The sequence below is a fragment of the Schistocerca cancellata genome, chromosome 3 (genome assembly GCF_023864275.1).
Source record: "Schistocerca cancellata isolate TAMUIC-IGC-003103 chromosome 3, iqSchCanc2.1, whole genome shotgun sequence".
In the NCBI taxonomy this organism is placed as follows: Eukaryota; Metazoa; Arthropoda; class Insecta; order Orthoptera; family Acrididae; genus Schistocerca; species Schistocerca cancellata.
The window spans coordinates 791,166,771-791,191,581 of NC_064628.1; the positions used below are offsets into that span (position 1 = coordinate 791,166,771).

The 24,811-nt window shown below is 44.2% G+C and overlaps 1 protein-coding gene across 2 annotated transcripts in view; it reads left to right on the top strand.

Moving 5' to 3' along the window:
* Positions 1–24,811, top strand: part of LOC126177062 (uncharacterized) — a 219,159-nt gene that overhangs the window by 56,149 nt on the left and 138,199 nt on the right. The window lies entirely within an intron of this gene.

Consider the following 24,811-nt stretch of genomic DNA (forward strand, 5'->3'; position numbering starts at 1 on the left):
GTCGCTCGGTAGGAGTGTGGGTAGGCCGTGAGGCATAGCGAAGTAGTCCGTGCTGCCATACACACTGTCTCTCATGTGACGTATTAGTGAACTCAACTGCCTCATAAGCAGGTGATCCTGGGTTCGAATCCTGGTCCGGTACACATTTTCACTTCTCGCCGCTGATGCCGCACAAAGTCCTGATGCAGCTGATATCATTAATACCCCCCCTTTCCGTTCCTTTCTGCCCCCACCTCCTGCAATTAAATCACAAATACATCTGTGCGGATGACACTGCATTGCTGTGCAGGAACCGGAGACCACAAGCAATTCGAGGCTGCCATCAGGATGCTGTAGGAACAGTGAAATGTGGGTGTCGAACTGGTGGATGAAGTTCAACGCCGCCAAAAATCTGGCGCACCACCTCACGAAAAGATATCACTCTCTTTGACACCCCGATACCCCGGCGACGATGGCGAAGTATTTGGGAGTCACCTTCGATCGCCAGCCCACGTGGAAGCAGCACGCCGACGACACGCAGAGGAAATCTTCTGCTGTTCCGCGTGCTCTTTACCGCCAGTCGCCGAACGCTCTCATACAGCGCTTGAGCCAGCACAATAGTGATTCAGTCAGCTTTAAGCGGCTCAAATGGTTCAAATGGCTCTAAGCACTATGGGACAACATTTGAATCATCAGTCCCCTAGAACTACTTAAACCTAACTAACCTAAGGACATGCCCGAGGCAGGATTCGAACCTGCGACCGTAGCAGCAGCGCGGTCCCAGACTGAAGCGCCTCGAACCGCTATACCACAGCGGCCGGCGACTTTCAGATAACTCACTGAAAATGTCTCTAGCAGGTTGCAAGGTGTCAGGAAGGTGAAGGCTGGACACACTCCATATTAATGTTGACTGACAATGGTCTGCATAGTTTTCTTTCTTCCTCCATTAATTTTACAATTTTGTTGTTTGTAATTTGGCAGCAAGAACTGTACGCAACAAAAAGGAAATCAGATTATCACACATCCTCCAGTAGAACACACCCTAGGTGGTGTGATGGCGTGTGTAGAGGAATATATGCGAGAGATCTTGTAGCGAAAACTGTGCTGAATGTTTGCCACAACAGCTTCCCCGTCAAGTGAATTACAGACCGCAGCAACAACAACAACAGCAGCAGCAGCAATAGGAAGAAATGTTTTTGAGTAATTTCTAGAAAAATAACTAAAACATGTTTCGAGATAAAAGGGACTAGTAATCAGTTGCTAATATTGGCTCTTATTATTTAACAACAAATGTGGAGGAAGAAGATGTCTGCATCTGCAGCGGTGTGCACTCTGAAATGGATCTTCCTGGCTAGATAGCAACTGTATGGCAGGCATCCTTCAAGCCGACATTCGTCTATAGCTACGGAAAAAAGGTACGGATTTATAATCTGTTGAAAAAGCTCAAAAGATACTGTAAGTCCCTTTTCTCGGTAACAGCACGTCTCAACCAGAATAAGGCATCAACTCTGACCGTCTTAGAGGAAGAAACTAGGGACGTCCAAAAATTAATGCAATACATTTTTTTCTTGGCAAGTTTCTGTTGAAAAATGCGGAATTTGTTGTGGAACTTCGAGAAATGTTCCCGCTTCAGCCCCCATAGTTCCATGAAGTTTCAGTAGGTTACGGCGCTATACGTAGCCTTCAAAATGGCTTCTGTAACGAAGGTATGTTCCAAGCAGAGAGTTGTCACTGAGTTTCTTTTGGCGGAAAACCAGAGCACCACAGACATTCATGGGCGCTTTCAGAAAGTCTGGCAGTGAACAGGAGCGGTGAACAGGAATACGGTGATTCGTTGGGCGAGGAGTCTTTCTTCCTCGCAACAAGGTCACGTGCGGATGCTTTCCTTCTAAGTGATCGACGGATTAGAATCAAACACGTCGCTGCGCAACTGGAAGTCTCTCCTGGGATACTGAAACACTCGTCTGCTAGTTGGGGTACTCCAAAGTGTGCGCCGCCCGGTGGGTTCCTCGCCACCTAACAGAAGACCATTAAGAGCAACGAAGGACCATCTGTGTAGAATTGCTTGCGCGTTGCTATGCTGAACGTGACAATTTTTCGGCCAACGTTGTCAGAGGTGATGAAGTATGAGTTTAGCGCTCCAAACAGGAAACAAAACGGCAATCCATAAGAGTGGCGCCACACCATCTCTCCTCCGAAGAAAAACTTCAAAGCCGCGCCCTGAGTCGGTAAAGTCCTGGCGATGGTCTTCTGGCACGCTCCGGGGGCTGTTCTGTTTGATGTCCTCCCTCATGGTGCTCTGAAGTGTGTTGTGCTACCCTCAGAAAAATTAAAGTAACGACTTCAGCGTGTTCATCACTACAAAAATGCGAAAGAACTTCTTCTTCATGGCAACGGAAGGCCTCACCTTGCAGGTATACATGTCCTCCCAGTAAGGTGGAGTAAGGCCGTCGCATTGAACGAATGTTACACTGAAATATAGGGTTCTGCAGTCAAAAGAATATTGTGTACTGAAATCCGGAATAAAACGAACCTGCTTTCGGAAAAGGAAAGTGTTGCATTAGTTATTTGATGACCTTAGTATTGTAATTCATGACGTCATTTGTCGAATCATTCGTGCTTCATAGTGACTGTGTGACTGCAGTGTTCCTCGTAGCGAGTGACAGGTGCGGAATCAGTTACCTGGCCGTCACTTATACTCATGGCGACGTTCGAGCGCTGCTCGCATCCAGCCGCTGAGAAGTTCTAATTCCTCTAATGAGTCTCTGATGACTCGTTCCGTCTTGCAGCACGAGGTTGTAAGCCTGCTGGCTATTCTCGCTACCTAAACCTTCCATTCACCATAAATAATTACGTACGACGCTTTGTACTTCGTTATTAAAAAAAAAAAAAAAATCATGCTCTTTCTATCTTGGGGAGTCACTGGTGGAAACTCTTATTACGTACTTTTGCACAGATAAAAAGGTTAATCATTTACCTCGTCGGTTTCACAATCAATCAATTATTGATAATTTTAGGTGGTGCGACATAACTATTTCCTGGCCTTTTTAGGAGCAGAATCACATATAATTACAACTATTAGATTGGTTCAGAGGCTCGTAGCGTTTTTTGTTTTGCATGTTGGTATACCGGTTGTTGTAGGTTTATATATCGATTGTAATTTTTATTTGAAGTTCATTGTTGCTGTTTGAGTTCAGATTTTGTCATTTGGACATAGTAAGTGGAGCTGTGGACGCTATAAAATGGAGTGCCGAGTGGAGAAATCGGAATATTTCCGACATATTCTTCTGTTTGAGATCAGTTGAAGGGTGACAGCAGAGGAGGCTGCCAGAAACATTAGCACCATGTACGGGGAGAACGTCACTAGACACAGCACGGCAAGGAAAATGGTTTTCTCGTTTCAAGGAGAATTGTTTCGACATTAGTGACTCTCCCCATCCAGGAAGTCCTTCGGGGTTTGATGAAGATCGTTCGAACGCATTAATCCACAATCATCCACTTCAGTGTACTCGAGAAATGGCAAATGTGGTGAAATGTGATCATTCAACCATTGTGTGACATTTGCATGCAATGGGGAAAGTTCAAAAATCGGGTGTATGGCTACCGCATGCTCTAGGCCAAAACCAAAAAAAAATCAGCAGGTGGTTATATGTGCATCTGTGATTGCTCGTCATTAGTTGGCTCATGAACAACACTGACTTGTATCGTTACTGGTTACGAGAAATGGTGTCTTTATGCTGACATATGGAAAATGAAGGAATGGTTTCGTCCAAACAAAGCAGCAACTCGCTGTATAAAAACCTACGCGCATCTGCAAAAGATAATGTTATGCATCTGATAGAACAGCGACTGTGTGGTGTACTGCTGGGTGGTGTAACCATCACTGCTGACATTAGTGTCAACAACTGAGACGCCTTGCAGACGCAGTCCAAGAACAAAGACCAAGAAGACTGCGTGAACTGATGTTACTCAACGATAATGCCCGCCCACATTCTGCTGGACTCACAAAACACTGTACATGGATCGAGTTTGGAAGTCATTTCGCTACCCACGTTAGTCACCTGATCTCGCGCCCTCGGATTTTCACCTTTACCGCTCCCTTCAAGGAACTTCCTATCCGGATGAAAATGCCTTCCGAAAATGACTCGACGAGTTCTGCGCCTCAAAATCACGCCACTTCTACAGTGGTGGAATCAAAAAGCCACCCCACCGTTGGCATGTCACTGCAAATAGTGAAGGAGAATATGTTATTAATGACTGAAGTCCCTGGTATGTATATCTGTTGTTTGTTGAAGTTAAGTAAAAACGCTACGAACTTATGCACCAACCCAGTACAAAGAATTTCCCTTTCTAATGTCCGACATTCGTGAGCAGAGAGTTCGCAGTGGTTAAGACGTGTTTTACAGGATCGAAGATGAACAAGTGTTCATACTCAATAAGATACGGTTTTTGGAGCCCATGTTTACCTGACGTTTTTTTCTTGTTTTGGTCCGTATTACCTTAACACAATGCATGTTTTAATAACGGTCACGGTCAAGCCTTACCTAAAATGTTCGGAGCCGTTTATTGTATAACAGGCTGATTATACTGGTGGGAAGGCACAAGTGTTTCATATCGCACCTTTCCCTAACCGTTTCGAAAGAACCGCAGAGCATCATCGTCGATGTCATTAGTCAGATAGGTAGTTTCATGATCCATGGATACTTCTGCACGATAAATCGTAATGATGTGGAATGAGTCATCACATACACCTCGCAAATTAATTTGTAAATATGGCTAGAAGCTGTACTTTTACAGATTTTTTTTACTTTGTTTTATTTTATTTTTGTTGTTTTTTAAATACACAGATGTGAGTCAGTAATCCCTACAAATCACCTTTTACACACAACAATAATAGAATTAGTTATGAATGCAGTGGGTACGGAACTTTGCGCCTGGGTCGTGAAAGAATGGAGTTGACATTCCTGATCGGATGAATCATGTCTTCTCCGGCATCGATAGCCGTGACGAAATAAATTATCTTCTTCTAGAATTGCTCGATATAAGTATCTCGGGACGCTGGCACGCCCACGGTGCCAGAACATGCACTCACCTATAGCTGTTTGAGAAAGCACTGCGAATTGATGACCTGAAAGTGGCTGGCGTCTTTCTTTTCGGAAGTGGCGTTCTCAAGCAAGAAAATGGGCTGCGTCGGATGCCCATAATAAGGCCACTGCGATATCAAGAAGCCGGACGTTGAATTACGTATAATGTTCTACCATCAAATTTCTGAAGATAAGAACCCTATCGAACACATGTCACCTGTCATCGAGTGCAACATTAGAGCTCACAGAGCACTTCTTTGTAATGTATATGAATTGCATGACTCATGCAGCGGCACCTTTGTTGGCGTATCAGGTACCTGAGCACGAAGAAATGAAGCTACTATGCGCTACAGAGAAAGACCGAACCCCCGTTACTAGTCGGCTGATTAGTTTGGAGATGCTACGTACGAGTGTGAACAGGTAAATCACAAATTTCGACGAAATGTCGGAAAATTTTTTTAAGCGATATGACTATTGACAAGAAAGATTTTGCGCCCGCTTGGTTCACATTCTGAAACAGCTACAAAACAGAGCTGTTTGTTGCTTGTGTTCACGTTTCATAAAATTATGTAGAGGAGAATCGTGTACCGATGAAGCAGTAGACTGCAGCTCGGATATAAATTTGGCTGAGCGATTTAGGGATTGCCGTGTTCACGAAAAAATGAATATGTTTTTGAGGTGATAATTAAAAGCCGGCCGCGGTGGTCTAGCGGTTCAGGCGCTCAGTCCGGAACCGCGCGACTGCTACGGTCGCAGGCGCGAATCCTGCCTCGGGCATGGATGTGTGTGATGTCCTTAGGTTAGTTAGGTTTACGTAGTTCTAAGTTTCGATAAAAAGATATATTTTATCACCGCGGCTATTTTTAAATGTGAGTCAAGGCGGATGTGTGCCAACAAATGTATAGAGCATCACCTCTCAAACCATTTTCATGATGTGCTGTGCAGCACATGTGCACTGACAAACACTGAAACTCCGAATACAAGGATAAGGAAGGAAATGGACCATTTACTTTGCAAAACGGAAAACATATCACAACTACACTCAAGCGAATGAGATTTTCACTCTGCAGGGGAGTGTGCGCTGATATGAAACTTCCTGGCAGATTAAAACTGTGTGCCGGACCGAGACTCGAACTCGGAAACTTTGCCTTTCGCTGGCAAGTGCTCTACCATCTGAGCTACCCAAGCACGACTCACGCCCCGTCCTCACAGCCTTACTTCTGCCAGTACCTCACCTCCTACCTTCCAAACTTTACAGAAGCGCTCCTTGGAAGGTAGGAGACGAGGTACTGGCAGAAGTAAGCTGTGAGGACGGGGCGTGAGTCTTACTTGGGTAGCTCAGATGGTAGAGCACTTGCCCGCGAAAGCAAAGGTACCGTGTTCGAGTCTCGGTCCTGCACACAGTTTTAATCTGCCAGGAAGTTTTACACTCAAGTGGGTTAGGGAAACTACGAGAAACGTAAATTTGGATAATTGGAGGGTAGAAAGACGAAATTTAGTACGTACATGCCTCCAAAAATCTCTAAAGTTTCCGAAAATAATGCATTCTGTGTGGGTTCAGGCTATGGTAAGTTTTTAATGACAATGTTCAGAGCCAAGGATAACCTCCCGCCACCCTGAGGCAAAATGTGAGAATTGACTGAGTTAAGAAAAGCCCGCAAGTTTGGACGTACTGCCAGTGAAATTGGCCATGTCAAATAACCGTGATGTGGTTGCGAAATAAAAATGCCGGCCAAGCATTTCACTCAATAAAAATGTGGTGGATCCAAGAAATTAATAGAGAGATACCACCGAATTATAGTGTGTCCTACACCTTCAGAGTCAGAACTATGCGAATGTTACGGGATTCTAAAGTGTTTGTCAAATTATTTGGTAATGTGCGGCTTTGTTTTATGTGATGGTCAGTCTTATACTATATTTGACGTGTTTGAGGAAAATTTTGGTTGACAGCCAATTTGACATACAAGTATGACGATAAGACACGTGTTTGTCAAACAACAGCCAGGTGCTTGCTGTACTGTATCTATAACTTTGAGATAGCTGGAAAGTAGATTCCGAAGATTTAAAGTTAGAATCCTGTTCTATATCTAGTACATTGTCCATTGGTATCAGAACAATTCGTGACACGATACACGCAGCGGCACAACTACTTCAAAAGTTAGGTTAAATTGATACCCCGCACGCTTGTTTGTCAAACCTGTAGTTAAAAAGGAGCGAATCTGACAAACAAGTTTGATCGTTTACAGGGGCCTTAAGTGCTCTAGGGCAGAGAAGTAATGGTCGGAAAATGAACATGAATGAGTGAAAGATTAATTCTGGAAACGATCACGTAGACGGTGGCTAAATCATTTTTGGCAATATCCTTAATTCGTTATAGTTCACCAAGGCGCCAGAGAAACCTCTGAGAAGTGCGAGAGGGGTTCTGACGCAAGTAATCAGCGCAGGTCGTGAAAGCGTGTCTGGTTAGCTTAGTCGGTAAGAGCATTCCTCGCAAAATACGAAGGTCCCATGTTCGAGCCCGGGGCCGACACACAGTTATAATCTGCCAGGAAATTTTAAAACAGCGCACTCTCCGCTGCAGAGTGAAGGATTCATTCTGGGATGAATACTACATTTTGCTTGAAATAACATAAGCGTATAACAACGGTTCAAAGTAACAATTGCATATTAATGCATGAATTACAGCGAAGGAAAAGATTTTGCCACTCTTTCTTATCTATCTCAGTAGGGGTTGAACAATGGAGTAGGCAGCTAGGAGCCTAAGAACCAGTTCTTCCTTAGTTTATGCTGGGGTTCTTACACCAATACCTTCACATAACCCCACATCACAATATCTATAGAAGTGACGTGGGCAAGCACACTAGTCAATCTACCGCCTTCGTCTGACAATCCTACAATGAGGTGTCTGTTGTTCAGGATATCATGGACAGTTGGGGTGCTGCACCATCGTGACCAAACCACTTTCTCTCGCAGGCAACAGGCAGAGTTTTCAATAACTGTGGCAGCACATCTCGAGTGAAAACCAAGTAACGTACACCACAGAAACGGAGTGGCAGCGTGTAAGGTGCTACTTATTTGATCTTAATATAGTTCCAGTCCGTAAGTTGGCAGAGAATCGTTGCTGATAGTCTGAAACAGTGTTGCATGTGGATTTTCATGGCCGTTGGGGTCGTTTGAACACGATCGCAGTTCAAAGCAGTCTACTCACTGAACGATCTATGTTATTAAACAACTAACCCAGGGCACTGTCCCAGTTTCAGACGGCTTCGAGGAGGCAACAAATAAACTTTATGACAAAACAAAAGAAAAACATCGCATTATGAAGGAATTATCCGAATGGAACGGAAATCGGTAGATGTGATGTACATGCACAGACAAACAAGCTACACCCCTGGAAATTGAAATAAGAACACCGTGAATTCATTGTCCCAGGAAGGGGAAACTTTATTGACACATTCCTGGGGTCAGATACATCACATGATCACACTGACAGAACCACAGGCACATAGACACAGGCAACAGAGCATGCACAATGTCGGCACTAGTACAGTGTACATCCACCTTTCGCAGCAATGCAGGCTGCTATTCTCCCATGGAGACGATCGTAGAGATGCTGGATGTAGTCCTGTGGAACGGCTTGCCATGCCATTTCCACCTGGCGCCTCAGTTGGACCAGCGTTCGTGCTGGACGTGCAGACCGCGTGAGAAGACGCTTCATCCAGTCCCAAACATGCTCAATGGGGGACAGATCCGGAGATCTTGCTGGCCAGGGTAGTTGACTTACACCTTCTAGAGCACGTTGGGTGGCACGGGATACATGCGGACGTGTATTGTCCTGTTGGAACAGCAAGTTCCCTTGCCGGTCTAGGAATGGTAGAACGATGGGTTCGATGACGGTTTGGATGTACCGTGCACTATTCAGTGTCCCCTCGACGATCACCAGTGGTGTACGGCCAGTGTAGGAGATCGCTCCCCACACCATGATGCCGGGTGTTGGCCCTGTGTGCCTCGGTCGTATGCAGTCCTGATTGTGGCGCTCACCTGCACGGCGCCAAACACGCATACGACCATCATTGGCACCAAGGCAGAAGCGACTCTCATCGCTGAAGACGACACGTCTCCATTCGTCCCTCCATTCACGCCTGTCGCGACACCACTGGAGGCGGGCTGCACGATGTTGGGGCGTGAGCGGAAGACGGCCTAACGGTGTGCGGGACCGTAGCCCAGCTTCATGGAGACGGTTGCGAATGGTCCTCGCCGATACCCCAGGAGCAACAGTGTCCCTAATTTGCTGGGAAGTGGCGGTGCGGTCCCCTACGGCACTGCGTAGGATCCTACGGTCTTGTGCATCCGTGCGTCGCTGCGGTCCGGTCCCAGGTCGACGGGCACGTGCACCTTCCGCCGACCACTGGCGACAACATCGATGTACTGTGGAGACCTCACGCCCCACGTGTTGAGCAATTCGGCGGTACGTCCACCCGGCCTCCCGCATGCCCACTATACGCCCTCGCTCAAAGTCCGTCAACTGCACATACGGTTCACGTCCACGCTGTCGCGGCATGCTACCAGTGTTAAAGACTGCGATGGAGCTCCGTATGCCACGGCAAACTGGCTGACACTGACGGCGGCGGTGCACAAATGCTGCGCAGCTAGCGCCATTCGACGGCCAACACCGCGGTTCCTGGTGTGTCCGCTGTGCCGTGCGTGTGATCATTGCTTGTACAGCCCTCTCGCAGTGTCCGGAGCAAGTATGGTGGGTCTGACACACCGGTGTCAATGTGTTCTTTTTTCCATTTCCAGGAGTGTATTACAATTTCAGAAAAACTGGATGATTTATTCAAGACAGCTTCATAAATTGAGTAAGTCAATAAAGCGTTGGTCCACCTCTGGCTATTATTCGCTTTGGTATCGATTGGAAGAGTTGTTGGACATCCTCCTGAGAGGATATCGTGCGAAATTGTATGGAACTGGCGCGTTAGATCGACAAAATCCCTAGTTGATTGGACGGCCTTGCCTGTAATGTTTCAAGCATTCACCATTTGGGGTGGGGGGGTGGGGGGGGGGTCGGGCGGGAGGGGAATCTGGCGACCCTTCTGGTCAAGGTAATGTTTGGCAAGAACGAAGACAGACAACAGAAACTCTCACCGTCTACCGACAGGCATTACCTTGCTGAAACGTACGCCTAGGATGGCTTCCCATGAAGGGCAACAAAACGGGTCATAGAATATCGTCGACGTACCGCTGTGCTGTAAGAGTGCCTCGGATGACAACCAAAGGGGTTCTGCTATGAAAAGTAATGCCACCCCAGACCACCACTCCCACCTGTCGGGCCGTATGACGGCCGCCGGTCAGGTTGATATCATCCCTACTGTCTGGGACGTCTCCAGATGCATCTTCGGCCTGGTACCACATTGACTGGAGTAGAACTGTCTTTTGCGATGAGTCCCACTTCGAAATAAACTCTGATGACCATCGAAGAGATCTCCGCAGACGCCCCGGACAGCAGTGGATTGCCAACCTGACTGTCGCCTGTCATAAGGCCCGACAGCCAGGCATTCTTTTCACAGCAAGACCTCTTTGGTTCTCATCCACGAGACCCGGTGTATCGACTATATTCTACAGCTTGTTTTGTTGCCCATCATGGCAAGCAATCCTTGGGTTGCATTTCAGAATATAATGCCCGCCCGGACACAGTGAAAGTTTCTACTGCCTATCTTCGTGCTTGCCAAACGCTATCTCGGCCAGCATCTCTCCCCAACTAAGAACGTCTGGAGCATTATGGGCAGGGCCCTCCAATCGTCACTTGATTTTGTTGATCTAAAGGGCCAGTTGGACATAATTTGCCACAATATCCCTCAGGAAGATATCAAACAACTTAATCAATCAATGCTAAGGCGAATAACAACTTACATAATGCTTCATTGACTTACTCAATTTGTGACGCTCTTCCTTTTGAATAAAATCTCCGCTTTTTCTGAAATTGCAAAAGTTGTTCACTTCTACGAGTAAATTTAATCTACTAATTTCCGTCCCAATAGGATAATTCCTTCATGATGCGTCTGGCTCTTTCCTTACAGTTGAGTTTCAATATTTCATACAGTTATTGACGGAATTTAAAAATTTTAATCCTGTCATAGTATACTTATTAAGACCTATAACTTTATTTTACAGCTTTAACACAATAAGTCAAATAAGTGTCTGTCCTTATTTGAGAATGAGAGCACTTAGCGACTTCCAACATTCTACGAGTCGGGGCGTGGAATGTCAGAAGCTTGAACGTGGTAGGGAAACTAGAAAATCTGAAAAGGGAAATGCAAAGGCTCAATCTAGATATAGTAGGGGTCAGTGAAGTGAAGTGGAAGGAAGACAAGGATTTCTGGTCAGATGAGTATCGGGTAATATCAACAGCAGCAGAAAATGGTATAACAGGTGTAGGATTCGTTACGAATAGGAAGGAAGGGCAGAGGGTGTGTTACTGTGAACAGTTCAGTGACTGGGTTGTTCTAATCAGAATCGACAGTAGACCAACACCGACAACGATAGTTCAGGTATACATGCCGACGTCGCAAGCTGAAGATGAACAGGTAGAGAAAGTGTATGAGGATATTGAAAGGGTAATGCAGTATGTAAAGGGGGACGAAAATCTAATAGTTACGGGCGACTGGAATGCAGTTGTAGGGGAAGGAGTAGAAGAAAAGGTTACAGGAGAATATGGGCTTGGGACAAGGAATGAAAGAGGAGAAAGACTAATTGAGTTCTGTAACAAGTTTCAGCTAGTAATAGCGAATACCCTGTTCAAGAACCACAAGAGGAGGAGGTATAGTTGGAAAAGGCCGGGAGATACGGGAAGATTTCAATTAGATTACATCATGGTCAGACAGCGATTCCGAAATCAGATACTGGATTGTAAGGCGTACCCAGGAGCAGATATAGACTCAGATCACAATATAGTAGTGATGAAGAGTAGGCTGAAGTTCAAGACATTAGTCAGGAAGAATCAATACGCAAAGAAGTGGGATACGGAAGTACTAAGGAATGACGAGATACGTTTGAAGTTCTCTAACGCTATAGATACAGCAATAAGGAATAGCGCAGTAGGCAGTACAGTTGAAGAGGAATGGACATCTCTAAAAAGGGCCATCACAGAAGTTGGGAAGGAAAACATAGGCACAAAGAAGGTAGCTGCGAAGAAACCATGGGTAACAGAAGAAATACTTCAGTTGATTGATGAAAGGAGGAAGTACAAACATGTTCCGGGAAAATCAGGAATACAGAAATACAAGTCGCTGAGGAATGAAATAAATAGGAAGTGCAGGGAAGCTAAGACGAAATGGCTGCAGGAAAAATGTGAAGACATCGAAAAAGATATGATTGTCGGAAGGACAGACTCAGCATACAGGAAAGTCAAAACAACCTTTGGTGACATTAAAAGCAACGGTGGTAACATTAAGAGTGCAACGGGAATTCCACTGTTAAATGCAGAGGAGAGAGCAGATAGGTGGAAAGAATACATTGAAAGCCTCTATGAGGGTGAAGATTTGTCTGATGAGATAGAAGAAGAAACAGGAGTCGATTTAGAAGAGACAGGGGATCCAGTATTAGAATCGGAATTTAAAAGAGCTTTGGAGGACTCACGGTCAAATAAGGCAGAAGGGATAGATAACATTCCATCAGAATTTCTAAAATCATTGGCGGAAGTGGCAACAAAACGACTATTCACGTTGGTGTGTAGAATATATGAGTCTGGCGATATACCATCTGACTTTCGGAAAAGCATCATCCACACAATTCCGAAGACGGCAAGAGCTGACAAGTGCGAGAATTATCGCACAATCAGCTTAACAGCTCATGCATCGAAGCTGCTTACAAGAATAATATACAGAAGAATGGAAAAGAAAATTGAGAATGCGCTAAGTGACGATCAGTTTGGCTTTAGGAAAAGTAAAGGGACGAGAGAGGCAATTCTGACGTTACGGATAATAATGGAAGCAAGGCTAAAGAAAAATCAAGACACTTTCATAGGATTTGTCGACCTGGAAAAAGCGTTCGACAATATAAAATGGTGCAAGCTGTTCGAGATTCTGAAAGAAGTAGGGGTAAGCTATAGGGAGAGACGTGTCATATACAATATGTACAACAACCAAGAGGGAATAATAAGAGTGGACGATCAACAACGAAGTGCTCGTATTAAGAAAGGTGTAAGACAAGGCTGTAGCCTTTCGCCCCTACTCTTCAATCTGTACGTCGAGGAAGCAATGATGGAAATAAAGGAAAGGTTCAGGAGTGGAATTAAAATACAAGGTGAAAGGATATCAATGATACGATTCGCTGATGACATTGCTATCCTGAGTGAAAGTGAAGAAGAATTAAATGATCTGCTGAACGGAATGAACAGTCTAATGAGTACACAGTATGGTTTGAGAGTGAATCGGAGAAAGACGAAGGTAATGAGAAGTAGTAGAAATGAGAACAGCGAAAAACTTGACATCAGGATTGATGGTCACGAAGTCAATGAAGTTAAGGAAATCCGCTACCTAGGCAGTAAAATAACCAATGACGGTCGGAGCAAGGAGGACATCAAAAGCAGACTCGCTATGGCAAAAAAGGCATTTCTGGCCAAGAGAAGTCTACTAATATCAAATACCGGCCTTGAGGAAGAAATTTCTGAGGATGTACGTCTGGAATACAGCATTGTATGGTAGTGAAACATGGACTGTGGGAAAACCGGAACAGAAGAGAATCGAAGCATTTGAGATGTGGTGCTATAGACGAATGTTGAAAATTAGGTGGACTGATAAGGTAAGGAATGAGGAGGTTCTACGCAGAATCGGAGAGGAAAGGAATATGTGGAAAACACTGATAAGGAGAAGGGACAGGATGATAGGACATCTGCTAAGACATGAGGGAATGACTTCCATGGTACTAGAGGGAGCTGTAGAGGGCAAAAACTGTAGAGGAAGACAGAGATTGGAATACGTCAAGCAAGTAATTGAGGACGTAGGTTGCAAGTGCTACTCTGAGATGAAGAGGTTAGCACAGGAAAGGAATTCGTGGCGGGCCGCATCAAACCAGTCAGTAGACTGATGACAAAAAAAAAAAAAAAAAAAAAACGTCAACACGTGTCAGCGTGCGATCCTTTCGACGAAACATCGATATGGGCTTTCGGAGCCGAAGACCCACTTGTGTACCCTTGATGACTGCACGACACAAAGCTTTACACCTCGCCTGGGTCCGTCAACACCGACATTGTACTATCGATGACTGCTAATATGTTACCTGGTCGGACGAGTCTCGTTTCAAATTGTATCGAGCGGATGGACGTGCACGGGTGCACGGAGACAACCTCATGAATACCTGGACCATGCATGTCAGCAGGGTACTGTTAAAGCTGGTGGAGGCTCTGTAATGGTGTGCGGCATGTGCAGTTGGAGTGATATGGGACCCCTGATACGTCTAGATATGACTGTGACAAGTGACACGTATGTAAGCATCCTGTTTGATCACCTGCATTCGTTCATGTCCGTTGTGCATTCTGACGGACTTGGGCAATTCCAGCAGGGCAATGCTACACCCCACAAGTCCAGAGTTGCTACAGAGTGGCTCCAGGAACACTTCTCTGAGTTTAAATACTTCCGCTGGCCACCAAACTCCCAAGACACGAACATCACTGAGCATATCTGAGATGCCTTGCACTGTGTTGTTCAGGAGAGATCTCCAACTCCTCGTACTCTTACGGTTTTACGGACAGCCCTGCAGAATTCATGGTGTCATTTCCCTCCAGCACTACTTCAGACATTTAGTCCATGCCACGTCGTGTTGTGGCACTTCTGCGCGCTCGCGAGGGCCCTACACGATATTAGTCAGGTGTACAAATTTCTTTGGCTCTTCAGTGTATAATAGCGTTACCTGATTGATTGAGGGAGACGCGCGAAAGCAGTAAATGTCAGGGATCTTCTTCATAGACTCTGCTATAGTTGCTCGTCAGTTTTCTCCCAGTTAAGATCAAGCCTACTTCGAAACATTTCCCTTTGTACGTGTATTCAGCTTTCTGATCACCACGTCCTGCTGCACAATACATTCATCACATGTCTGCAAGTCCTGTAACGTATGGTGCTCCATCTTCAACAACCACGCATTAACTGTAAACAGTGGTAATAGTCAAAAATGGCTCTGAGCACTATGGGACTTAACAGCTGTGGTCATCAGTCCCCTAGAACTTAGAACTACTTAAACCTAACTAACCTAAGGACATCACACACATCCGTGCCCGAGGCAGGATTCGAACCTGCGACCGTAGCAGTCACGCGGTTCCGGACTGCGCGCCTAGAACCGCGAGACCACCGCGGCCGGCAGTGGTAATAGTCGCAATGGATCCATCACAGACGGTTCTTTATTATAATTGAAGGCAGAGCTACTATTTTTATTGTGACAATTTGCTGTTTGTTATAAAACATAAACAGCTCACAAACTCTGTTTTAGAGAAAAGAAAAGTGTCAGTATAGTTGACAAAACAGCGAAAGCCATTCGCAGCAGATTTCTCTAAGACCCCCCCCCATACATACATCCCCACATATCGAGACCGTCACTGTTATAGACCTTCTTGTCCCGACATTCCAACAAGACCCAGTTGTGTCCCGATTTTGCAAAATACTGTTACGAGCTTGACTCAAGCACTGAAGTAACTCCTTCTGTTAGCGCAACATTTAACTACAGCGTCAGTTTATTTATCTCAACAAGTTTATGTTGACAAGGTCGTCTCACAGATGGAATTGCATGTTGCGTATCCTGCATCGATGATGCAAGCACCTTCTGGATCAAAGGTGGCCAAGATTTAGACTCGCGGTTCATGCTCGGGCCAGCGTGCCAAAGTACTCAGCCTCGTTTCACATTTCCCCCACCGCCATGCAGCACTGTTTGAGCGCGATGAAGAGGAGAAAACGGGCGAATGCTCCGCATTCAAATGACAGTACAGCCGTACTGCATATGATTTGGCTTTGTATTTCGCATTTCTCAATAATGTAGATCACAAATAAACAATTTATCCATGTCTGTCCCATTGCATGGGCGAGGGACTTCTGCTGATGATATATGTGAGAAAAATTACTAACACAACTGTATCTTGAGAATGTCTTTATTGTATCATACGACTAGTTTCGGCGGCACATTACTGCCATCTTCAGGTCCCACCACTGCCAAAAGGGTATTTGATTTCCTTGACTCATTTACTGTGGGATCCTTGTTACTAGCCCACGTGAGCTAGCTTTCATCAGGAGTCTAGACTAAACACCCTCTCGTCTCAAGTGCCCAATGTGGGTGTTGGAAGCAACACGGTGTTGGGTCCAATGCGCCAAGGAAATTAAATACTATTTTGGTAGTGGTGGTGCCTGAGGATGGCGGTAATGTGCGGCCTAAACTAGTCGTGTGATAGAATAAAGACATTCTCAAGATACAGCTGTGGTAGTACTTTTTCTCATACAAACAGACAAGTTTTCAGTATTAATTAATTGTCTTTGGAGTGCTGAAGACATAATATAATTTTCATCTGGTAAAAACTGTCAGCATACAGACCAATTCAGACAATTTCAGAGAGTTTTATAATAGACAAAATGTCTTTCACACAAATTATCGAAATATTGTAGCGCTTTTGAAACCTCATTATAAAGACTTGGAAAATCTACCTGAGAAAAGTAATATAGACGTCATGGACAGTTTTAACGTAAAAAGATTTGAAATTAAAGCTGGAATTACCTTGCTGACACCACGATTCTTCCGAACTCAGAGAGTTGTGCCGACCGCAAAGTGCCGCACCGTATTTCCAAATGGAATGTCCCGCTGTACCGAGTACTTCCGAGAATGACCGAGCAAATCCGAGTCACAATCAGGGCCTTGGCCCGCCCGCGGTCCGCACGCGTGAAGTTTAGCACGCCGTGGCCGGCCCTCTACCACACAGCAAAAAACTTACCTTTATTATTGTAAATGGCTCTGAGCACTATGGTACTTAACATCTGAGGTCATCAGTCCCCTAGAACTTCGAACTACTTAACCTAACTAACCTAAGGACATCACTCACATCCATGTCCGAGGCAGGATTCGAACCTGAGACCGCAGCGGTAGCGCGGTTCCAGACTGTAGCGCCTAGAACCGCTCGGCCACCCAGGCTGGCACTGTGTGAGGTTTTTAGCTGTTTCAACTCAGTAAGGCAGATGTAAGGCATCAGATTTCAACGAAGGATCATACAAATAAATTCGCGATAGCATCGACAGCAAAGCCTATTTCTACATTCATGATTACAGAAGATACCCAGGAAGAATTGCTCGTCGCTAAACAACAGCTTATAAAGTTGTCAAGCGTCATAAATCCTTCAGTTTTCTTGACTCTGACATAAAAGTGAATGGCGTAATGGGTCCTGAATCCAAGGTCGCCGCAAAGCAGTCTACAGCCAGGACCAAAGCTAAAGCGATTATTAAAAATATTCTCGCACTTCACTCCCCGTCCGAATGCGTAAAACAATTGCAAGAAGTTTTATTGTATGGCATACGCACTGACGCATCGGACCACATGGCTGAAAAGATTTTTTTTTTAGTTGTTCATTACTTTGCTGAAACTGACTGCATCCAACAGAAGCCGCCGAAATTTGATTCACTGAATAACGTAACATCTGAGACAATTGCAAAATTTTGTCTAACACTTTAACACAACTGCAAATTCCATTAGATGTATTAATCGCTTTTTGTGGAGACAATACCAGTACCAACTTTGGAGGGCTTCATCAACACGGCCAGTGGAATGTGTTTCACCAAGATGTAGAAGGAATTTTATGCCCTGCCCATATTCTCCACGATACTATATCAATCGCTCCTGGTAAGAACAGCGAAGCTGAAAAAGTTCTGCTTATGCGTTGATGTCAGTCATCAGACTCTTCTACCTCACTCAAAAACAAGGTGGCTGCCGCTAATGCCCGCAGTTCAGAGAATGCTTTGAATTCCATTAGAACAATTGTTTGACGTCGAAGACAGGCCACCTAAAATAATTCCAGATTTTTTCTGTAGTCCTATTAGTGAAATTTACTTCATGTTTCTGCAGTCAAACTTGGCTCTGCTTGAAAAAGATATAAAAAGCGTGGAGAAGAAAAAAGTCTCGATAACTGAAATAAAGAATATATTAGTCGACACTCAAAGACTTTTGAATGAAAGGAAGACAGCCAATTTTATTGGCATGCAAACCAAAACGAATTTTAACAAATTGATGGTTGGTGACCCTAACCAAGAAATAATTAATTTGATTTCGAAATTTGAGGAAGAGACGATGGCTTTCTATACCATATCATTTCATTACTTAGAGAAATGGCTATTTCTTTTAATAAAAGGCTGGTATTTGACCATATCTGAAACTCCAGATTGGGTGATGATTGAAAACCCTATTATATACCTGACTAAAGATGGTGTGAAGTTTTCAGGCGACTGTCGTTTTCAGGAATATATGTATCTGAAGAGCTTTTTAGAAACTAAGCGTGAATCGGAAGAATGGAAGTCGAAACACTCCGTGGAAGAAAAGTGGATTTACTTTCTTGAGGAAACCGAAAATCCTGAACGCAAATGACAACTGCTAAAATTATGCGAGTATTTGTTTTCTATTCCCGCATGCAACGCCACTATGGAAAGAGTATTTTCGCTTACGTTGGCCCCGTGGACTGATGAACGATATCGACTGTTGCCAGGCACTGTGCAATCAATCTTACAATGCCGGTTTAACTACAGGCTGATTTGCATGGTGTTTTATAAATACGTAAAAGGGAAAAAAGACTTGCTGAAAAAGGTGAAATCTTCCGAAAAAAATATTGTACCATCCACGTCTGCCGCAACAGTTCCGTCTGATTGTGTTCGAAACAAAAAGTAATTATATTAAATAAATTTTTTACTTCAATTCTACACCCCCATGTTAGAGTGTTCCGACGAGGTCCCAGTTAGGTATAGCAACCCTATACGTACAAAATCAAACAAACGGTCAAACTTTGTTATGGTTGCCAACTATTTGAACGTGTTTTTGTCAAACACAGAGCGTGTTTGACGTGTCTAATAGAAACTTTGATTGACGGAAAATTTGAAAAGATAGCGGACGTTATTTGTGCTGATGTTTTTATCCCACTGTATCGTGAGTTTCCACAACTACGAAAACTATGATCGAGGATAGAAACAAAATAGCACTGGAAATTACCAAAATGATGGAAGTGTCGTGTCCTTCTCAACCAAACATTACGGAGGAAGGGGTTAAGAAGAAAATCAATATTCTACGCACAACATAGTAGAGGGAGCGCAATAGAACAAAAAAAATCGTTCTCCTCTTCCTCCATGCACAATATAGGCTACTTGTTCCCACGATGTGGTATTTTAATGAACTGTCATTAGAGGACCAAGTAGAAGAAATTAAATTTTCACGTAGCCTGTGTGCGGCTTGTTTTTTAATGTGAGGGCGAAGTAGTTAAACAGCTTAGTAAAACTTTTACTGTTCATTCGAAGAAAATTAATGTAATCACCAGATTCCAAGTGTAACAGTTCCTTTAATTCTACTGTTCATTCGAAGAAAATTAATGTAATCACCAGATTCCAAGTGTAACAGTTCCTTTAACAGGTTTTAATGTGTACATTTCTTGTTTCTTTCTTCTTCTTTAAACACGGGGCCAGAGTCAATGTTAGAAATGCCTTACGTGCATTGGTAACCATTCCCACCAGCGTCAAAATACAGCTTCCACGAACAGCATCTGCTTCAAAAGTGATGTTAAACTGACAAACTTGCTGGATCGTGTATTAGCTATTTTGGCGATGCCGCGGATATAAAAGTACGAATTTGACAAATGAGTTTGATCGTGTACTGGGCATTTACTGAAGACGACCAGTGGCTTGTCCAGAGGGACATTGTGAAGTCCTCAAGTGACTAAAAGGAAATAAATATAAAAAAAATAAACGAGCATACTATGCCTCACACGCTTTGCTAATTGAAGCACTTAAAACAGTCATTTACGTCCATTGGCTGCTTATCTCAGAATACTCAGATTATGAACGTCTATCTCCAATATAATTTTGATCCATACCTTGTGTAAAGTTTATTATACAGACCTATCAAAAAAAAATGGCTCTGAGCACTATGGGACTTAACTTCTGAGGTCATCAGTCCTCTAGAACTTAGAACTACTTAAACCTAACTAATCTAAGGACATCACACACATCAATGCCCGAGGCAGGAGTCGAACCTACGACCGCAGCGGTCGCGCGGTTCCAGACTGAAGCGCTTAGAACCGCTCGGCCACTCCGGCCGGCATACAGACCTATCGTCAGTCATTATTGTTAGTAGTACATTTACAGTAAGAGAACACGTCATATGTATAGAATTTTTGAGTCGAGTCTGTTGTTTATCTATGGAACTGCTATTTAATGTTCTGAAACAAATTAATTTTGCATGTGATGGCTATTTAAGGGTGAACAAATCAGGACTTCATACGCACTTCTAAAGAAAGAAACCGTGTAGACTGGCTCACTTCAGCAGATTTACTGAATTCAAAAACCTGAAAAAAGACGCATACAATAAGCGTGAAACGTTTACTGCTAAAGTCCAAAATGTTACTACACGTGCAGGAAAACGAAATTTGCCAGAAGACCATAATAGCCAGGAGAAACCTAAGAGTTTATGAAAGCCAGCCTGGGGAATTCGAGATAACAAGTTTCTCTCAAATACACGATATTAAACATCGAGATTATTCTACAAAGTTATTTCGTTTACTACAACCAGTTTTCTCATTTTCACGGTCTCGTAACCGTCGAAACTGTCAGTAGTAGTTGCCAATCAGTCATCTCTAAATAATGCAGCATGAGTGTCTCTGGCACCTCAATAGGGAAGCGAAACATTTAGCTCTGGGGAGGAGCATGCAGGAGAACTGTGGCTCAGATTTTGAAGAATATTTGGTGTTTCACTTGATAGATACGTAACTACACTTCATGAAGGGAGGGGCCCTCCATAGTATACAGTCACTGTAAAGAAGCTTGTAAAGAAACATATGTTATTGGTAACAGATCTGAAAAAAGTATCGGATTATAGGTAGGCATATGCTGAATGAAGCGTGTTTGGCTATCGAGAGAGCATTGTGTGAAATCTTCAACAAATACCGCAGCAGAATGTTATCGAAACTTCACCCACAAAAAAATGATTCAAATGGCTCTGAGCACTATGCGACTTAACTTCTGAGGTCATGAGTCGCCTAGAACTTAGAACTAATTAAACCTAACTAACCTAAGGACATCACACACATCCATGCCCGAGGCAGGATTCGAACCTGCGACCGTAGCGTTCACGCGGTTCCAGGCTGTAGCGCCTAGAAACGCACTGCCACTCCGAAACATCACTCACAATATCTAAATAAATTCTGTTCGTATTTAAAGCTATTAGTGGTACCAAAGTTAGTGTCCAGACACTCTTGACGAGTCAGGGACTAAAAATGAAGATATGGAGAAACAAAGCAAAAGCAGAAACGATGAACTCCGTCTTGAAATGCTTCTTTAGAAATGAAAATCCTAGTTTAACTCTTCCACCAATGCAAAGATGAGTGGTGTAGACATTAGTGCCAGTGGTGATGAGGAACAACAGCTGAAATCACTAAAACTGGACGAAGTCCTTTTAACCATCATATACCATAGATACATAAAAAACACAATACTGGGTGTTTGCAAAATAGAATTATCACATACACTCCACTTTACCACAGAGCTGCGCCAAGATCTATGTAAACCTTGCATTGCACCATCTTATTTTGGCTCTTGTAGTGGTATGCTGCATTACTGTGGCATGGGGATTTCAGTATGTCTCAGGACTGCAAACTTGTACGAGGGCAGTTCAATAAGTAATGCAACACTTTTTTTTCTGAAACAGGGGTTGTTTTATTCAGCATTGAAATACACCAGGTTATTCCCCAATCTTTTAGCTACACAACACTATTTTTCAACGTAATCTCCATTCAATGCTACGGCCTTACGCCACCTTGAAATGAGGGCCTGTATGCCTGCACGGTACCATTCCACTGGTCGATGTCGGAGCCAACGTCGTACTGCATCAATAACTTCTTCATCATCCGCGTAGTGCCTCCCACGGATTGCGTCCTTCATTGGGCCAAACATATGGAAATCCGACGGTGCGAGATCGGAGCTGTAGGGTGCATTAGGAAGAACAGTCCACTGAAGTTTTGTGAGCTCCTCTCGGGTGCGAAGACTTGTGTGTGGTCTTGCGTTGTCATGAAGAAGGAGAAGTTCGTTCAGATTTTTGTGCCTACGAACACGCTGAAGTCGTTTCTTCAATTTCTGAAGAGTAGCACAATAAACTTCAGAGTTGATCGTTTGACCATGGGGAAGGACATCGAACAGAATAACCCCTTCAGCGTCCCAGAAGACTGTAACCGTGACTTTACCGGCTGAGGGTATGGCTTTAAACTTTTTCTTGGTAGGGGAGTGGGTGTGGCGCCACTCCATTGCTTGCCGTTTTGTTTCAGGTTCGAAGTGATGAACCCATGTTTCATCGTCTGTAACAATCTTTGACAAGAAATTGTCACCCTCAGCCACATGACGAGCAAGCAATTCCGCACAGATGGTTCTCCTTTGCTCTTTATGGTGTTCGGGTAGACAACGAGGGACCCAGCGGGAACAAACCTTCGAATATCCCAACTGGTGAACAATTGTGACAGCACTACCAACAGAGATGTCAAGTTGAGCACTGAGTTGTTTGATGGTGATCTGTCGATCATCTCGAACGAGTGTGTTCGCACGCTCCGCCATAGCAGGAGTCACAGCTGTGCACGGCCGGCCCGCACGCGGGAGATCAGACAGTTTTGCTTGACCTTGCGGCGATGATGACACACGCTTTGCCCAACGACTCACCGTGCTTTTGTCCACTGCCAGATCACCGTAGACATTCTGCAAGCGCCTATGAATATCTGAGATGCCCTGGTTTTCCGCCAAAAGAAACTCGATCACTGCCCGTTGTTTGCAACGCACATCCGTTACAGACGCCATTTTAACAGCTCCGTACAGCGCTGCCACCTGTCGGAAGTCAATGAAACTATACGAGACGAAGCGGGAATGTTTGAAAATATTCCACAAGAAATTTCCGGTTTTTTCAACCAAAATTGGCCGAGAAAAAAAATGTGTTGCATTACTTATTGAACTGCCCTCGTACCTCAAAACAAACAAAAAGTTAATTATGTAATCTTATTATTTCGAGGCGATGATTAAAACCGACTACTTATTGAATCCTTGCAATAATTTATGTCGTTATTTATAAAAAGTGCCTTTTTGTACCATGCATTTCTGCAAATACTGCATGTATCTCTTGGTAATAATTTTTGAAAGTGTTGATGTTTCACTTTCATAACTTTGAGCCAGTAGATACAAGTACTACAATAAAGAAAGAAAACTGCTGATAAATGTCATACACTTTCCCTCGCTCATATTTGCAGCCACCAGGTGGTTGTAATTAAAGCGCAGCTTCACAGAGGTCCAGTGTGGGCTGTAATTATTGTGTGGCTGCATTAATGCCGAACCGATTTACATGGGGGAAAAAATTAGTTCCGTGTGTGGCCACCAGGTACAAATCTGGCGCTGTACACTGTAAGACAGTCTGACACCACGCTGTCATTTGACAACCTATAAGGTGAGGGAACAGTATCGCTGTCGAGAAGAGACCGTGCCCTTTTGTTGAAACTGTTTATGTGAATGACAGCTATAATGTTGCATTGAGAGAGTATCGCCAACTGAAAGGTCTGAGGAGAGACTTGAGGTCATTAAATCATTTAAAGAAGATGATAATGAAATTCTAAAACATGGATGAGTGTGGTGTTACACCTGGAAGAGGAAGGTGTCCTATCCTTGTGAAAGTTATTGACGAAATTACCGTTGCTGTAACTGCCCTTGCACTCCCGCGCCCCAGGTAGTGCTACTGCTTGCGCAGTGTCACCAGAACTGTCCATTCCATGGTGCGTTTTGCGGCCTGTTGTACACAGATCCAGGCAGTGCAGCGACTAAAACCTCATTTTCTGCGGCTACATTCTGAATTTGCGCTACGGTTTCTGACACGGATCGAAGTAGATGACATGGCCAGGCGATATTCTATGGAGTGACGAGGCACATTTTACCCTACAGGGTCCAGCGAATACCAGAACTGCCGAATTTGGGATGCCGTTAAACTGCCTGTTGTGCACGAAGAGCCATTGCTTTCGCCGTATGTGACTGTGTGGTGTGGACTCAGAAGCACCTTTATTGTTGGTCCTTTATCTTTGAAGAGAGTGCCTTTCAGGTGTACTGTGACGTCTGCACGTTAACGAGCCCTCCTTGTACAGCCTATGATTCCTGCTTTGAAAGACTGCAGTTATGTGGAACCCGTTGTTTTCATGCAAGATACGGCAATGTTTATCGCCCAGTGAAAAATCTGCTTGATGTAACCTTCCACGAACGGGTTATCTCCAGGTGCATTGACTGCAAGATCATTTGATCTCAATCCGTATGACTACTTTTGGCTCTGATATGTGAAAGAACGCGTTTACCAGGCACATATTCTGTCTCTACTTGATCTGAAGGCCAATGTACAGGAACACGTTGCTCAGATTCCACCGGACCTGCTGCGAGCAACTGTCAGGTCATATTACGGATGCTACGGATGCAGCATCTCGTCTATGTTACCGGTGCTCATATTGAACAAATTGTGTAAGCGGTGGT